Source organism: Cydia amplana, chromosome 21 (genome assembly GCF_948474715.1).
Source record: "Cydia amplana chromosome 21, ilCydAmpl1.1, whole genome shotgun sequence".
Classification (NCBI taxonomy): domain Eukaryota; kingdom Metazoa; phylum Arthropoda; class Insecta; order Lepidoptera; family Tortricidae; genus Cydia; species Cydia amplana.
In genome coordinates, this window is record NC_086089.1 from 4700409 (window position 1) to 4718972 (window position 18564).

Below are 18564 nucleotides of genomic sequence, written 5' to 3' on the forward strand. Positions count from 1 at the left end.
TGCTATTCTATCATGTTTGGTATTGAAACGGGATCGTTCCGAGCGAACGCAGACGAGGCACGCTTTGAAATAAAATCTTCCTTCAACATTCTATTCAACATTTCGAGTGTCGCCGTTATTCGGATTCCAGCGTGTGGTCGCTAGAGGGATTTCAGTGCCGGACCACAGTTGTTACCATCGTAAACTTTCTGTCCCATCTAAAACGAAAAATATAAGGCTCCTACAGACGTTCGAACAAATGGCATGCGATTTTAGATAATTGCTGGTTAAGTAGGCAACGAATTCAATCGATCGATCAAATACCGCGATGTATTGCAACTCGCATTACAATTTGTAGCAACAAAAACGAATACCAGACATAGACAGATGTTCCTGCCAAGCTACATGTTAATTACAACTTAAGTGGGACTGGGCTGGAAATTGTGGGAAAATACCAACGATAGGGTCGATTGCAGAAAACGAGGGGAGACCTTTGCCCAGAAGCGGGATTCAAATATGTATAAATAGTTATTCCATTTTACTATTCCATAAAACCACTCAAATAACCTAATATAGAAACCGAGTTATGTGAAAAGGTCGGCCAAATAGCATTCTTGCCTAAAAGCGGTCAAACTCATCGACCAACTAAGGCTTAATATGAAGTTTCGTCGATGGAAAGGGCTTATGAGGGCTCATAGTTTTCGGTATTTTGGACAGTTTGAAACTCTACAAGTCCACATTTATTACTGAGTGAACTTTTCAACCGACACAGTCAGTTTATTTTATTAGGATTTTTTTTTGAAAATAAAAACATCGCAAGGGATCGACGAATGTAGGCAATTGCAATAAAATCGCAATTGGTACAGAAGAAGTGTCTTGAATACCTTTCTGGGAATACTGATGATTTTATGCATGCTTATAAAATGTCATAACTACGATTTGGAAATTGCGTAGGCGAAAACGATGGACATGGAAGTGCGGGCCGAATCTGTTGTACTGTTCCAGGAGCATCGATTTGTGTTCTCGCCGCCCTCCATGCCAAAATGAGCCCTATGGGCTGAGCTTTAAGGTGGTTATGGATCGGGAGTTAAGTCGTACTGCGCTGGGGGTGTTTGCGGGCTGCGTAGTGTGGTGGAAAAAGGTCGTATGAGTGTTTGGCTTGTGAAGAGAGTTACCACGTTTTGCAGTGGCAGGGTTGGGACACGCGGCCGGCCGGCACCGCAGTGCCGCGCCGTTCGCCGGTGCCACTGCTCGTGTCACGTCACGTCATCTCGCGTCAGTATCTGCGTTGCGGCTGCGAACATTCGCGCGAACGTGTGTTGTGTACGTTTTTTACGAAGTGTAATTAATATATGATAATTTTTAGTCGTTTTTATATCTTAGTGTAAAGTGTTGAGTGGTATTGTTACTGGAGTTTTTGATTTTCGCTTGCGGTACGTGTAGGTGGGTTTATGGATTGTTTGATAATGATGGCATATATTTTTGCAACATTGTGCGACGTAATGGTACATTAATGTACGCTTTTTAATATACGGAGACAGTTTTCGTATGCTGTCGCCGACTTATTCTTATAAGTATGAAAATACATATTGTATTAAAATTAATCATGCATTGGGATTACTTCTACGGAAAAAGGTACGACAATGCAACTTGGTATGCATTTCCTGTCATGTTCAATATTGATTTTAAGTATTATTCAGACTGTAACGTGGCACAATTAATAATAAGGCAATCTTTTCCCGTGCAAGTTACACAGTGCGAAAATAAATGAAGCTTAGAGGAAACACATTGTGAATTAAATATGGTTGCCTACTTGAAAACGCTGAATGAAATTTAGAGTTTTAGACACAGGTTTCCTGTAACAACAGATACCTAATAAAAGACGTAGGTACCTAAAATAGCAGAATCATCCCATAAAATTTGAATCTCAGAGACTGATACTTTACTAGAGATATCTCTAGTAAAAAGCAAAATTTCAACACTGTTGGTTGGATCCCACATCTGGGTTCAGCAAACTAATATAAGCCGACCGCAGTAAAACTCATCACTTTCAGAATTCCCAAAGAGCCACAAATATTGATTTGATCGGTCTAACAAATATTTTAAGTATACATTTACGAAAGTCTTCAAAACTGTCTGCGGTTTGCCGACATGCCGACCCAAAAGCATATGCATATGCATATTTGCTTTAACAAATTTTCCAAAGATAGAAATAAGAAAGGCCTAAGGAGAAACTACTTTCAGCAGCCATAACGTTTTGTAACTTGTAAGCAATCAAATGTTAGTGAAGGCGTAGTTACTATAGATACCTATTATTGATAGTTGATAGGTACGAAGCATCAAACATCAATGGCGAAGTAATTGAATCCAAATAATGTGGTAAAACTGGCTCTTTCACTAATTGCTTGTCAATTGACTAACCAACTTGTCTGGGTTATTCGATATAAACATACGTAATATAACATTCAACATGTAGCCTTTCAGGTTATTGACCAAGCCCATAAATAGGTATCTGGTCTGCGTTATACTCTCTCAGAAAGAAAGTTTGTCTCCTCTGCATTACACCTAAGAAGTTAAGGATACTGCCTAATGTCGTTTGCGGGACAGGGCACGTCAAATGTATGGCTATTTGTACGTAACGTAAGAATAGCCATTACAAATAAACGTCAGTCCATACAATTTGTATGACCATTGGGCATAGAGTTTCGACACAGGAGAACGTCTGTTAATGGCTGCTCCGTTTGGTTATATCCTCCAAGACTCAGATGGGTATGAAACAAAAAGATGATTTAAGGTTAAAGATTATACTTTAATTTCTGGTTAAACATAATTCACATAATTTCTTCTATACACCTGATTATAAGTTCGAACATTTTCACTAAGTTACAATTGTGCTTGTAAAATTAATTGCTATTGCTATAAATAAAGTAGTTCTTTTATTTTATGACTACACGTCCATGTCCAGTTGTCTAACACATTCTCGCATGATATACAGCGTATCAATTGCTTCAATTTATGTTGTACTATGACCTGCGCTAATTTGTCATACGCATGACGAATCTTGTATTCTGATGATTGCTTATACAAGCGTGCAAGTTCTCAAATATACAGCTATATCTTGCCATATAGGTAAGATTCTATCAATATGGATTTTGTAAAATTTTCGGTTCTATTTTCTGTAGGCGTCTGACCATATTTGCTATATTTTCACATCCCTGGCGACCAAACCAAGATGACAATCGTTGGTACAAAACGCTAAACGAAGAGTAACAACGAAAAGTCACGTGACTGTTTTCATACGTGCAAGCAAGGCGCGAACATCTTTGACAACCCTAGATAGCCAAAAGAGATCTTGGTTCATGATGACATTGAGGCACCAACTGTCGATTTTGTTAGTCAGTTGGATCTGTTCTGTAATCATCATCTTCCTCGCGTTGTCCCGGCATTTTGCCACGCCACATGTGGCCTCATGGGAGCCCGGGGTCCGCTTGGCAAATAATCCTAATAATTGGCGTGGGCACTAGTTTTTACCTTCCAACCGAGAGGGTAAACTAGGCCCGTATTGGGATTAGTCCGGTTTCCTTCACCGAAAAACGACTGGTAGGTAAATATTAAATGATATTTCGTACATAAGTTCCGAAAAACTCATTGGTACGAGCCGGGATTCGAACCCGCGACCTCCGGATTGCAAGTCGCACGCTCTTACCGCTAGGGCACCAGCGCTTTTTTTCTGGAGAGTTGGATCTGTTCTGTAATGTTAGTCAAAATTAACAAATTATAAACTGTATTCGAAATGTATGTGATGTGGGCTATTGTGCCCAGAACCCACAGTGAAAATACTGCTAAAAGAGTTCAAATCGTGTGAGTTTTATTATGCGTGGGGTGACCAAAGGGCTGAACGGCAGATTGAATACGCTTTTTATTGCGTCTGGTAATTAAAAGCAAATGAGCCGGATCGGTATCGGTACGAGTATTCTTAAAATTTGTTTATTGTTACAAACTTTACGGCCAGTCCCGTTGGTGTTTTAAATGGTCGGATTTATTTTAGTGGCTGCCTTAAACAGCAAAGTAAAGTAAGTCATTATATCGAAGCTGGCATTAATGGATTTCAGTCCGTCTTGTATTATTGACCGAAGCGTAGCGAAGGTCTACGTTTTGACTCGGGCATTTTGCTTTTGTATGTCCGGATGTTCTCCTCTACAGGTCACAATTCTCAACCGATTCTTGTGAAATTTTGTGACCAGATTCTATGAGTAAATAAATTTTTTTGGTCGATCCCGTTTTTGGAATTTTCAAAAATGGAGTTGTGATTCGCGCTTAAACAAATAGTCGTATCGATATCATAAGAGTATTTTCTTTTTGAAACATATTTACATAGTAAATGGCAAAAAATGCAGAAAAATTGTATTGCTGGTTTAGGCGGTATTTAGATATTTAGTTTATACCTGAGAATGAGTAGCCGAATTTCGTCAGCTTAGCTAAGAACTATCATGGCGCATTTTGTAAACAATCCCTTTTTTTGTTTGCACACAGAAAGTCTGGGTTCGATCCCCAGTAAGACATAACTTTTTGTATTTTTTTTTTCACTTAAACTTCGTATTTTTTTTTAATAAATTAAAATCTTTGTATTGTTGATTGATCAAACCGCTGTGTGGCGCTGTCATCGTGCACGGTCCCAATAAGCTATGCTCGCGAGGTCTACAGGCTCTACAGCTCACAGAGCCACTAGTTTTAGCATTTAAGATTATAAACTTATATCTACTAATCATTTGGGTGGGATCGCAATAACCAGCTAACTTTGCACAGATTTTGCAATGACTAAGTACGGGAGTGTAAGAAATATAAATCTAAATATGTATAGTCAAACCTGTGTAATAAGAACTAAAGCAGGGTAAGCAAAAAAATAGCTAATATATTTGCCCGGTCCCGTCATTTTATCCTCCCAAAACCTCTATAAGCGCCACTTGCACCATTCACTAACCGGGGTTAACCGGTTAAACCGTTAACCCAGTGTCAACTTGTACTGGTAACCCCGGTTAGTGAATGGTGCATGTGGCCCTAGGTGAGAAACATAAACCTGTGTATGAGTGAGACTCTTTTCGCTTTATGTATGGACTAGTATGGAGTATGGAGTTACCACTCTTTCTTTACTTATATTTCTCTATGCATAGACACAACGCGTATGCGTGCGCATATGGGTTGAAACAACAATCTAATGACTTTACTAACTTTTCAGTTAGTAATGGCGAAGCTGTCTTTCAGTTATCGTCGAGGATGTGGTTTTATTTATTATAAATATTATAATTACTTAAAGCATATTTTCCTCAAACAATTGCATTGTTTTTGCAAGTGTTAAACACAATAATAACAAGGACGGACGTTCAATCTGTTGTTATGAATTTTCGCATAAAATCCGTCCAATATCAAAATTAAAATGTCATAAGTCCCAAATTTTTGTAAGTAGGTCAGTCCCGTCGGACAGAGCGTCAATGTCATATTTCTATAAAAATATGACGTTTGTAATGGCACTTACGCACTTTGTCACTTTGAAATCGGTGCAGGCAGAGTTTAGACTTTAGACTATACTATACCTACTATACTGATTTGATATTTATTCCGTTTTGTCATAAATTCTGTTCCCAATAATTTTTCCTGGATTTAAGAAATTTTGTTTTGACATGAAAAAAGAAAACGTCGAATCTTCCTCCCGAGAGGTTGTATCTATTGTAAGAATTACAACAAAAACATATATTTTTATTCGAATTCAATCAGCAAAAAATCGATAAGTATAACCTCTTTAGCCCTGAAGCATTTTTTAAATATCAGACCTTATTTAATAACAGTACTAAAAATCAAGTCAGGATCTGTACTTCACTTCGTTCAAAAACGTCATAAGAATCTGACACAAATATGACATTAACGACCTATTAACTTCAACGTAAAAATGGCGACGATATCTTAATAGAAACAAACAAGCCCGCCCCACTTCTATTATTAGACCAAATTTGAATAATGCCCGGCTGTTTATATGAACCATTAGCTCTGCTTTCATCTTCAAATATATGTACACACTTTTCGCCTTGTTACAAAGGATTAAGGTGCAAAATTGTTACATACGTTTTAAAGTATACGTTACAGTCGCCATCAGATATATCGGAGCGGCAAACGTGCTCACAAATATCTGAACATGCCTCTATTGTCAAGGCGTTAGAGTGCGTGTTCCGATATTTGTGAGCACTTCTGCCGCTCCGATGTATCTGATGGCAACTTTACTAATGCTGACAATTCTTGAACTTTAATACAAGGATATAAAGTCCACGGGCGGTCAGTGAAGCGTGTTGCTAGTACGGGATACCCTCAATTATAGTCTGGGCCAATGTCCGTGCGATGACTGGCGGCTATACGTGTACGCGTCTGTCTATTAAGTGTAGTGTACATAAGTATCTACAAATCACTAGGTAAGTAGGTACAATCAGCAGCAGAAGTAGAAGCGGATGAGATGAGATAATAAGCTCTCCTCTAAAGTTGTGTTCAGATCAATTTGCACAATTTGAACAACAAAGAAGGATATCAGGAAGTGGCAGCAAGGCAAATCTGCTTTAGTTATAGAATGTGAAGTAGATTTAATTATATATTTTAGTGCTGAACATTAAGCAAGTAAAGATTTGATTGATTTATTTCATTCTACAGTGACTTAAGGACAGTACTCGATTATTACGCCTGTAGTGATCATTTTCTTTTGTAAATTGGTTCTTGCAAATGACTTCATTGTTCCATAGATTTCTATAGGTACTAATACTTACTATCCATACTAGGTACTAAGACGAAAAATTTAAGACGTTTTTCTGAATTAATCCACAGAGCTTATTTCTTACCATAAGTATGTTTTTAAAATGTGAATTTAACATAAGAGTTCTTCCTAACATGACGATATCTTTCCATACTGTTCTCCTCGTGTATACCGGGTCTAAACGTTTATTATGTACCTATGAGTCATATGCGTGTATACAAATTAGGATCTATTACTTGACTAGCCGCCACACTATTTTAGGTTAGCGGCTGTTGATTAAACTGACAGTTGCGTATTGATTGGACTATTAGAAAGTTTTACGATTATTAATTAGTACACGTATGTGTTTGTGCCATACCTAGTTTTATTGTTTACTCTACCTGAAGGCTTGACGAATATTGGCACAATAATATGAAGTGTCTGTTTTCCGCAAAACGGAGTCCATTCGAACTGACTCCTTCTTTCCGAGGTGCATCTGTACCTATTACTGACAGCCTGGAACTCCTCGGCGTGGAGTTGAGTTCAGTCCTCAACTTCGGCACCTTCATTGAATCTAAAGCACAGACTGCGGCCAGAAAGCTGGGCGTCCTAAATAAGGTGAAGCGATACTTCACACCTGGACAGCTTCTAACACTTTATAAAGCTCAAGTCCGATCGTGTATGGAGTATTGCAGCCACCTGTGGGACGGCTCAGCTAAATACCAACTCGCTGCTTTAGACTCAGTGGAGCGCAGAGCCAGGAGGATGATTGGTGACAAGAAGCTAACGGGTAAGCTTCAGTCTTTGGCCCATCGGCGGAAAGTCGCCAGTCTGTCGGTGTTCTACAGATTGCACTTCGGGGAGTGTGCTCAAGAGCTACACGAGCTTATTCCACCGTCCCCATTCTACCATCGGACTTTTAGACGCACGGCCGGTTTCCATCCTTACTTGGTAGATATTCCACGAATCCGCACGAAGCGCTTTGCTTCCTCTTTCCTTATGCGCACTGCCAAGGAATGGAATTCCTTGCCGGCGTCTATATTTCCGAGCTCATATAATCCGGCAACCTTCAAATCAAGGGTGAACAGGCACCTTCTGGGCAGACTCGCTCCATCGTAGGCCACGTCTTCGCCCCGGCTAGTCTGTGGCCATGAGTAAGCCCATTTTTAATAATAAAAAAAGTATAGTGCAAAGAATATAATACTTGTATAGTGTGTCAAAGGACTGTCTCATTTCAAACATAGACAGAGAGAACCATACTATCTTTGTCTTACACTAGTACTAGCACCCAAAAGAGAAGGATGAGTATAGTTTTTTTGTTCCTATTTACTGACAAATTGGTTTGACCAACTATATTAACGTTATTGGATTAGATTTAGTTGTAGAAGGTACATTTTGACATATTCTTAAGTGAGTCTTTAGTCTCATCCATGATTTACGATTATCATTTTACTTTTATGATGAATTTGAATTAGACAAGTAACAATGTGCCGAACACATCTGTTCTGTAAGTCTGAGCTTATAATCTATACTTATAACCGTACAATATTAAGTAGGTATATACAAAAAAAAGGAACGTGCTCAGTTGTCTCGAAATAGGTATGTCAGTGGATAATTGACGCATCCGTGTAGACACATGAATACAATACAATACAATACAAATACTCTTAATAATAATAAGTATATATGAATAAGTATATATCATTTTGAAAACTTGTTAATAGCTGTAATATAATAAATAACAATTAACAATTTCCAAGAAAATATAAAATATAAACTTAGAAACAGAATGCAATATCCTACCTCGTCTAATTAGGTTCTAATGAAAAATAGTTCGCCGCTCTGCTTCCAGGCATGTTCGTTTACACGGGGAGTAAGCTCGGTCACAGAATAAATAACAGTACTAAGTACAGAAGACTCACTCTCTAACAAAACGCGTCTGTTACGATCAGCACAGATATGGCCGCTAGGTGGCGACAGCGCCACGCGCGGCTTATGGCTTTCCCCAAAATTGGGGCCGGAACGGATGTACTTTTAGCTACCTGTAGCAAAGCGACGAAATCGCGGAGTGAGCCACGCCTGGCTCGGTAACTTATTGGACTCTTATTAACCTCCCCTATGTGTGTTGGTGGAGGTCAAAATTCGTGTATTCAGAAAACAAATTCTGAAAAAAATGAAAAAAGATTTTCTGCTCGTCAAGCGCTGTTGAAAATAAGTTGCAGAGATAGTTGACATTCTCTGACAAAGTTTGTATGCAGATTACAAGAACTGTACTAGACGAACGCCTAATTTAGTTTTTATTGAAATAAGTACCTAGATGTAAAATTTCATACAATCGTTGATTCGTTGTTATACTTTATCATTATCAGTACATATTTCCTCCTCAACTTTCATATGAACAGTATTTTCTAAACTTTGATACAGAATCTGTTTAATTTGGTTGGTACCCAATAAGCGGTCTTTTCATCCCAAGTAAACCTCCGCAGTGAGCTTACCCAATGTTCGCGGGAATTCTTCTCATCCGCGCTAAGCCACAAAGTGAAGCCAGCTTAGTGGGCCACTGTTTAACAATGTACCACCGTCTACTCGGTCAACTGACAAGTTGTAAGCCTTATTCCATAGCATTAAGGTCCACGTTAGTAGTTCTGCTTAAGAATGTTAGAAGAATTCGCAATGTTCTAGACGAGTTAGTATATTGGCCATGAACTTGCTTGTTACTTTGTTGTATTCTTGAGGGTGGAGTGGATGTTTTGTTAACCTCATTGCATTTATATCAGGGATCGGATACCGGTATTTTTTGTATGGGAACGGAAACGGTATTTTTTCGTTCTTTGCTAATTACTTCATTTCTAATTGGGCAATCTAATAATACGAAGTCGTAACCTAAAAACACAACTGAGTCCTACATTTCAAGTATAAAGTAATTCGAAAAATATGGTTATTTCTAAGTTTTTGCAAAAAACCGGTTCCGATCCCTGATTTATATGATGGCAACTATAACAGTAATAGAAGTTTAACAACCCTGCACGTGCGAAAATATGTAAACCAACGAAGCGCGCAAAAATATCTGACAAAATCTTATGTGTAGTGCTATCAGGGTATCAGGCCTCTGTTGCATCACGACGCTAATTGTCACCTGAAAGTGACGATTCGCCGTACATTGCTATTTAGTCCATCAAGTAGCTATTGACCTAAATAACTAGGTACTGTCGTTACCAGGGATGTTGCGAATATCCGCATCCGCATCCGCAACCGCGGAACTTCCGCATTATTTTCAACATCCGCATCCGCATCCGCATAAAATCGATGCGGATGTGGAACAGGTCGGTACAGGAACGTCTTAGCATCGGCGTAAGTGCTAGACTGCTAGGTAATTTAGTCATTAACCAAAAAACCTATTAGAAATGAGCAGTCAAGCGTGAGTGGGACTTATTGTACGGAGCCCTTGGAATGCGAGACCGACTCGCACTTGGCCGGTTTTTTGAAATAAAAATTACTAAAATGTAATATTTGACGTTTTTTATGGTACTATGTTGACATCCGCGTCCGCATCCGCATCCGCGGATGTGAGCCTTTAAAAATCCGCATCCGCATCCGCGGATGTCAAAAAATTGGCATCCGCAACATCCCTGGTCGTTACACATCGACATATGGTCAGGAAATCAATTTTCAGTGTGGTGAAACAGTCTCCAGTGAATTATTTTCAGTACTCGACAAGGCTATCATATCTATTCAACACAATTAACACAAATACCTTCTTTAAATGACCTGCGACGCGACGTTTCTTTTATTATAAAGAAGCTTTTCAAACATTTGTTCTCTTTGTCAACTGTCAAGTTCGGTCAGAACAGACGGAGGTCGTGTAGGAGCAGGTTAACATGCTAACATTTGGTGGGTTATATTGTTACTAACTATATTTAACATAACAAGGGATAGCCCGATCAAAGAGGACTGGCGAAATGCATTATTCGTAATGTGACTTCTTTGGGTAAAATATGATATGGATCTTTATTTAAAGTAATGAAGGTTTTCTGATACAGTATATAAAATCATTATCATAATAGTAAGGACCTAATATGTGAAATGTTCTTCTTGCAACGTCAAAGCTAATTGTTATGGTTGGATTTTAACTGTAAAGGGTATTTACCTCGGCAGTCACAGCTTTAATGATGTCACCGGATGCATTGAATGATTAATACGCTATATATGTACATATTCATATTTATCCCGTATGTTGTATTTTATTTTGATAAGATTGTTGTCTGTGAAACATTTACATTGTTTATACATAGATTACCTATATGCAAGTTACACGTGTGAATTAACTATAAAAACCGAGTGTATCATAAAAGACACGCAATCGAGAAAACTCGCGCCCGACAAGCCCGATCCATGGCAAACTTGCGGATCTGCCATTTCGATGGATTTGTTAACTTAAACGAATTGACATTAAACGGATGCGGATGTTACGTAAGCATTTGCTAAAGCAAGAGTTCGAATAATATCCATCATTATTATATTTATAGTATGTATTTTATAAATATGTGGTAGTTTATATATATTTTATTTATTTATGTAATTTATAAGTATAGTTTGCTTTTTTTTAACTCACTCAATATATTTTCTCTCTCTGCACCAATTGAAGGTATCTCTGTTTGGCCCTATGGTTGACTGGTAGAGAATGCCATTTGGCATTAAGTCCGCCATTTGTACATTGTTGTATATATTTTGTGCAATAAAGTTTAAATAAATAAATAAATAAATTAAAGTACATTTCGACTTCGTCAAAATTTCATATTTGAGAGTTTGCCATATGGGACCATATACCTATTGTGTTGCTATGCTTGTGCTAGCTATAGAGCCTCTAGATAGAAGGAATACTCTTTATTGGCACAGCTCAGTAAAAAGATACAAAAGAAAAGAACAATACGTGTGCGTGTGTGTTTAATATACTGGGTAGATTCAGTAGAGGTTCACAACCTCATTGATCGGTGTGCGGGGTTGTATGTGTCACACACCATTAACATAACAAGGGGCAGACTGGGCCCATTCAACGCTTGTCCGAACATTGGGACGAACGACCTTCGTCCTCGATGGTTTTAGAAACCGAATGTGACATCATCGACTGGATTACTCGAAAATTCAGTCGATTTTAATCGATTTGGGGGCATATCTTATGCTCGTTTTAACGACGTCCAATACTAAATTTGCATGCAGAGATATATTAGATATTGATTTGAGAAATATATGTGCTGAGTCGCATCATTTTATGATTCCTTATATGATTTTTATCTTTTTCTCGTACGGAACCCTAAAATTCTGACAGATTTAATACGAGCCTTAATTATACGCGCTGTATGTTGGTGTAAAATTTTGTTAAATATTGGTTTTTATTTACTAGGTTTTACTTTAGTTTGCAGCTTGTGTGTTATTTGTTCAATATTGCAAATTGAGAAGGGGCGTAAAGCCGGAAAATTTGAAAGGAACAAAGATATGGCCATTCCGCGGGTTTACCTCAAAAACTTTGAAAATATACTTCTGTTTAAAATTTTGCTTGTCCCTTGGCTATCTCACTAGTTATTTTACAGAGTAACGATAGGTATACAAATGAAATTAAATAAATATTAGACACGTCTTGGTTGGAGTCCCTTGCAAATGAGGAGAGTCTTTTCAGAAGGGCTTATTTCTCTATGAACACCTTACAAAAATAAGCCCTTTTGAAAAGACACTCCTCAAATATGATCTAGTTTCTGTGTGAAAATTTTCTGGGCAGTTGCCTTTCCAATACGTAAAAATATGTAACATGTTTTTTTTGTTAGCCTGGTTTAGTGTCCCACTGCCGGGCAAAGGCATCCCCTCCCTTCCTCCACTCAACCCTGTCGTTTGCATTTTCCCGCCAATCCAGGTAAAATGTGTCCAAGTCGTCCCGCCATCTCGTCTTTGGTCTGTCTGAACCCCGGCCTACACCATCGATGGTGTTCCGTGGGTCCCACTCGGTAACCATTTTGGCCCACCTTTCAGGGTGCATGCGGCAGACATGTCCCGCCCCATGTAACATGTAACGATCCGAATGCCGAAACAGCCACACAAGACTAATATAACGAAGACATTGATAGACGGTTTGGTGCAACTGGAATAATCTACTGAAATGCACAGATAGGTATTGGAAAATCATTTGCCCCACCCGATCTCGAGATTGCATCTCTCAGCCGCTGCTTGTTTATTTAGTCTGGTATTTAGCTAGCGACAGTCAAGACGCCTAACCTGAAATACAGATTACGTAATGTAGATTCGCCACTTGCAAATATATGGCACCTAGTGTGACCTATTATAGAAACAGGGGGCGTGTGTTATCAAACCTCGACACTGGCGGAATCATCAAGCCCTGATGGAGCCATAATACACAAAAATTTATTGATTGAAACAGGATTTATGTATCCTCAATTTAAATGACGCTTAGCTTAGACCAATCAAAAACAAGCATAGAGCCGAGCGATCAACCTAAACCCGATAACTCGGGTGGGGTGTGGGGTCACAAACATACATTTATAGTTCAAATTTCAAAAACCCATTTGTTCGACTTATCGTGTTTTACCGCTCGTCCCTCGAAATATGAAGATATTTTAGATACCAACACTTTACCCCCTTAGAATCTAGGTTCAGAACCGATGGTGTAACTTGTGATATTTGGTGAGGTCCGTTAAATACGTGATTACTTTTTGTCGATTTAGTTTATAAATTTTTCAAAATGGAGTTACCTTGGTCTACAGCACGCAGATCCACTATTAGTAAAACGTCTGTGTGTCTTTAGATAGTATTTACGAACGTGGGAACTAGGAACAGACTTCGCAAGTGCGATGATATCGTGAAGGCCAGGCTAGATTTACCTTCCGAGATTACCGTTATTTTGCTCGTTAGCTTAGTTTCTGGTTCTGTGCGATTATATTTGCAAATGCCCTAGTGTGCTACTGGTTATTTATCAGATTCTTTATGTTCTTAATGGGGAGAAAGGTTATTAAAATTCTCATAAATGTAACAAACTGCTACTGCTATCTACTTTTTTTTTTTTTAATTTTCTCCGTAATTGATACCTAAGCTTTGCACTCATCAATGTAGTGACTTGTCGTGTCAGGAACTCTCAAGAATAGCAAAGGGGTGAATGGCGGTTACCTACTCCACCGTCAAGCGCTGAGCGATAAATTATATGATGATGATGGTAAACTCCGGTAGCTCAGTCGGGTAGATCAGTGGATTGGCATCTCATCCCAACGCCTTGAGTAAATGTCACCTAGATGGTACATTTTACGTGAATAATTTATATTTAATCTCAATTTTAATGTATTGTATTGGAAATCACTTGCATTGCAAGGGTACGCTTATAATCTATAATTATGGCCTAATGAACAAAGCCAAAAGCAGGCCAAACCATCATACAAAAACAATAAGGATTTTAATGGGATAAAACACTTAAGTCATAAAGAGCTGAATTACCCCGAACAACCTCCGCCAGGTGAGAATTTGCACGTTTCCGTTTTCTCAAACGTCTTTGAGACCCCCAACTTATTAACAACGCTTACAGAGCATTCTCCTCAAACTGATCAGTATTATATGAAGGGTCCACGGAAAGAACATGTCTAGTCACATTTTTCGGAAAATGAGATTTTTATCTCAAAATGAAGAGCTCATTAGTTATATCTTTTGCTACCACTGTATAATAAATGTAACACAACTTTATTTTTAGTTAAATAATACCTGCGGGCTCAGCACGGTTCCATTTTTATCGACTATCACTATTCCCGTCACTTTCGCACTTACATACTTGTTAGAACGTGACAGGCATGGTGATAAACGATAAAAAGCGGCCAAGTGCGAGTCGGACTCGCCCATGAAGGGTTCCGTATTAAGGCGATTTATGACGTATAAAAAAAAAACTACTTACTAGATCTCGTTCAAACCAATTTTCGGTGGAAGTTTACATGGTAATGTACATCATATATTTTTTTTAGTTTTATCATTCTCTTATTTTAGAAGTTACAGGGGGGGGGGACACACATTTTACCACTTTGGAAGTGTCTCTCGCGCAAACTATTCAGTTTAGAAAAAAATGATATTAGAAACCTCAATATCATTTTTGAAGACCTATCCATAGATACCCCACACGTATGGGTTTGATGAAAAAATTTTTTTTGAGTTTCAGTTCGAAGTATGGGGAACCCCAAAAATTTATTGTTTTTTTTCTATTTTTGTGTGAAAATCTTAATGCGGTTCACAGAATACATCTACTTACCAAGTTTCAACAGTATAGTTCTTATAGTTTCGGAGAAAAGTGGCTGTGACATACGGACGGACAGACAGACGGACAGACGGACAGACGGACAGACAGACAGACATGACGAATCTATAAGGGTTCCGTTTTTTGCCATTTGGCTACGGAACCCTAAAAATGCGACCGTGCTTCTAGGGCTGGTCACGGAATTACCATACGTTTTGACATTGTTCCAAATTTTAAAACCGCGATTACTCAAAATGTCACTAGTGTGACTAGACATGTTCTTTCCGTGGACCCTTCATATAGTAACTAACCAGTGTAATATACTTACCACCAGGCTTTCAACCACATGTCTCCGGAGAGTTCTTGAATTCTTCGGAGACATAGCCAGGAAGGCTGGAGACAACCTGGAAAAACTTATGGTCAAAGGTCCGGTGGAAGGAAAGAGAGGAAGGAACCTCATTCCAACGCGATTGACTGACCAGCATGTCACAACCCTCAGCACTCGACAGAAGCAAGGAGGAGGAGGCTGGAGGCTCCTTAAAAAATGTGCTTTATCGGAGACCAGTATACACTAGTTCTTCGTAATAAAGTGCAAGCGACGAGAAAAACAACAGTTGCTTTTACATCCAAAAGGTTATAACTGTAAACATCTACCTTTGAAGATATTCTCTTATGTGTTGGGTAACGTATTTGTGTTTTGCACGTTGTTATTATGACATAATGAGAGCTCTTCCTGTCCGTTTGTACACTTTAATTAGGCTGAGGATTAAAATGTAATTGAGGAAGGACAGCCGCTTTGATATTCCTAATTATCTAAAATTCTACAGACATGCCTGAGTTTAATAAGAGATATTTAGCGTATGGGAAAATATTCGTTTTCTTTTATACTTATCGCAAATAATTACAATTTTGTAAGTTAAGTATATTTAAACACGTGGGTGTTTTCAGGTACATTGTGTCTAAGCAATTAAGCATAGCCTGACCTGACCTGACATGCTCGGTACCTTTATTAAGAGATTTCGTGATTATAAGCTATAGAAGTGTTTATAGAACGTAAATGTCATGACCTCATGACCTACCATATTATTTTATTACATATGTTTAGCTTCACTAAAATCTGTACTAAATTTGAATGCTAGTTTATATTTTCATGTGTGAGATTCGTATACCTATAATGTAACGAATATAATTGCTTGAAATTAAATAACCATTTTCGTTGACATGAAGTATCGAAAACTCCTGCCGTCGCCAGCATGTCTGTTAATGATTAAAATGATAATATCATAGTAACATTACCCTTCGAGTGATCATAATTAGCATAATGGTGTGTGTGCGCAAAAAGTAGTCGAGTGTGTCGAACGTGCTGAAAAAAAGCGAGAATCGGTGCCAGATATAGAACAGCGTTATTAGGCAAGGAATGGCACACGCCTTTGACATAGGAAATATTTACAGTAACTTGACTTTAAACCACGATGGTGGATATGTACGGAATAAGCTTACAACTCTTGCAAGTCGCTTGTTTCTAAGCGGCTTATCCGAAAACGCTATGTGCGAAGTGTATGATGGTAGAACTAAAAGCATTGGTTGCGTTAGACGTAGCAAATATTTAAACTTGTGAATAACGTGTTACTCACTCAGCCAATTGAGTCAATATGATACCTTTACAGGTTTATATCATTATCTTGCTCACTTAAAAGAAAAGGTCAAGGTTACTGGACCAATGAGTACCCACAACAAAAGCCCTCTTGAGCTTACTGTGGGACTTAGTCAATCTGTATAAGAATGTATTATAATATTTATTTATATGTATTTATTTATTTAATGAGCTACATATCCGGTGACACTGCTCATGGCACTTTCGATAACTTACAAAACATCACTTTCATTCATTCAATTTAATCATATTGATACGGAAATGGAAATGATTGATCCTAATTATACCAATGCAATACCGAGTGGAGACAAGCTAGAGAAATCGAGCCATGCCTAAGGACCGTTGTTGATTGATAATTGATATTGATTGGAACTTCCGTATCTACTGCTGCAATACGTTTAGTGATGCTGAACTGAACCTTATGTTGATGTAATAAGATCTACGAATGGTAAATTAACTGTGTCAATGATACGTCCGATTATATTAATCTCTGGCGTCAATTGCTCTATAGTAGTTTAAATATCACTGAAATAGTTGTAAGTCAGAGCTCTGTAGCTATATTTTCTGTATCGACAGAAGCGTGACGGCTCGTTTGGGACTGTTCGCATGCAAATTCGTGCTAGCACAGAGACTCAAAGGTCAGAGGATAAATGCTTATCTGTGATGGTTCAGACGGCTAATTTGCTGAGAACCCAAGGGCCAAAGTTCACGAATACATTAGAATAGAGTGTTTTTTAACTGATACTATTCACGCTAAATTTTTTGGCCATAGAGTTGGATCAAGTTAATTCTGCATGGAGTTTGCAATGACAAATTTTGGAAATGTCGTCATTAATGTCAAATCTATATGAAAATATGACGTTTTAGCGTAGTCTTGTAAACACGAGTTGAATTCTTCAAATTTAGCCTCTCACTATACTTAATCATAAAGCGAGCAATATCACAGCTATAATAACTCTGCAGGATGAAATCGCCTTTTAATTTCTCTAGAGACATTAGCGAAGTGGAAACGGCTTGTCTGAGTAAGTTGGCTATTTAATATGCAAAGGCAATGTTTTATGCTGATCGTGAAATGTATGAGGCTTGTGTGTGTAAATATTGAATCAATATGTCAATTCAACTATGTGAAATTGGATTTCAATAGACATTTCAGATTATGACTCCTAAGTCCCAAGTTCCTTTTCATAAGACTTCAAATGCAATTGAAGAAGGTTCCACATTGAAAACTGCAGGCCTTTTGTAAAACGCGTACTAAACGCGAACTAGAATCTGTCAATGCAAAGACTGCATTAAAACTTTTTTTTTCATACTATAGTCAGGCGTGGCTCACTCCGCGATTTCGTCGCTTTGCTACAGGTAGCTAAAAGTACATCCGTTCCACACCAATTTTGGTGGCTAGCGCGCGTGGCGCTATCGCCACCTAGCGGCCATATCTGTCCTGATCGTAACAGACGCGTTTTGTTAGAGAGTGAGTCTTCTGTACCTAGTACTATTATTTATTCTGTGCAGTATAGTATAGACAATTCAGTCTGACATCAACGGAAATTCAGTCTGAAAACAGTAGAGCAGATAACGAGGTAACGACAGATAGCTATGACGACTAAGATGGTCCGCCGGTAGACTAGATTTAAAGATAATGCCGACGGATGGAGCTAGGGTAACCAACTAACCAGACAACTGTCAGGATATTTCCTTACTCCACAAACTTTCTCAACATTGCCTGATGATGGTATAAAAATACAGTGATCCACTACCATAAAACTGTATCTATTGGGAGAAAGGTGACAATTATTCGGATTTTTTTAAAGTCAGACAATGTTTGCGTGGTAGGTCGGCAATATTTTGGTATTATTTAAACAAAAAAAAATACAAAAAATTTTACATGTTACT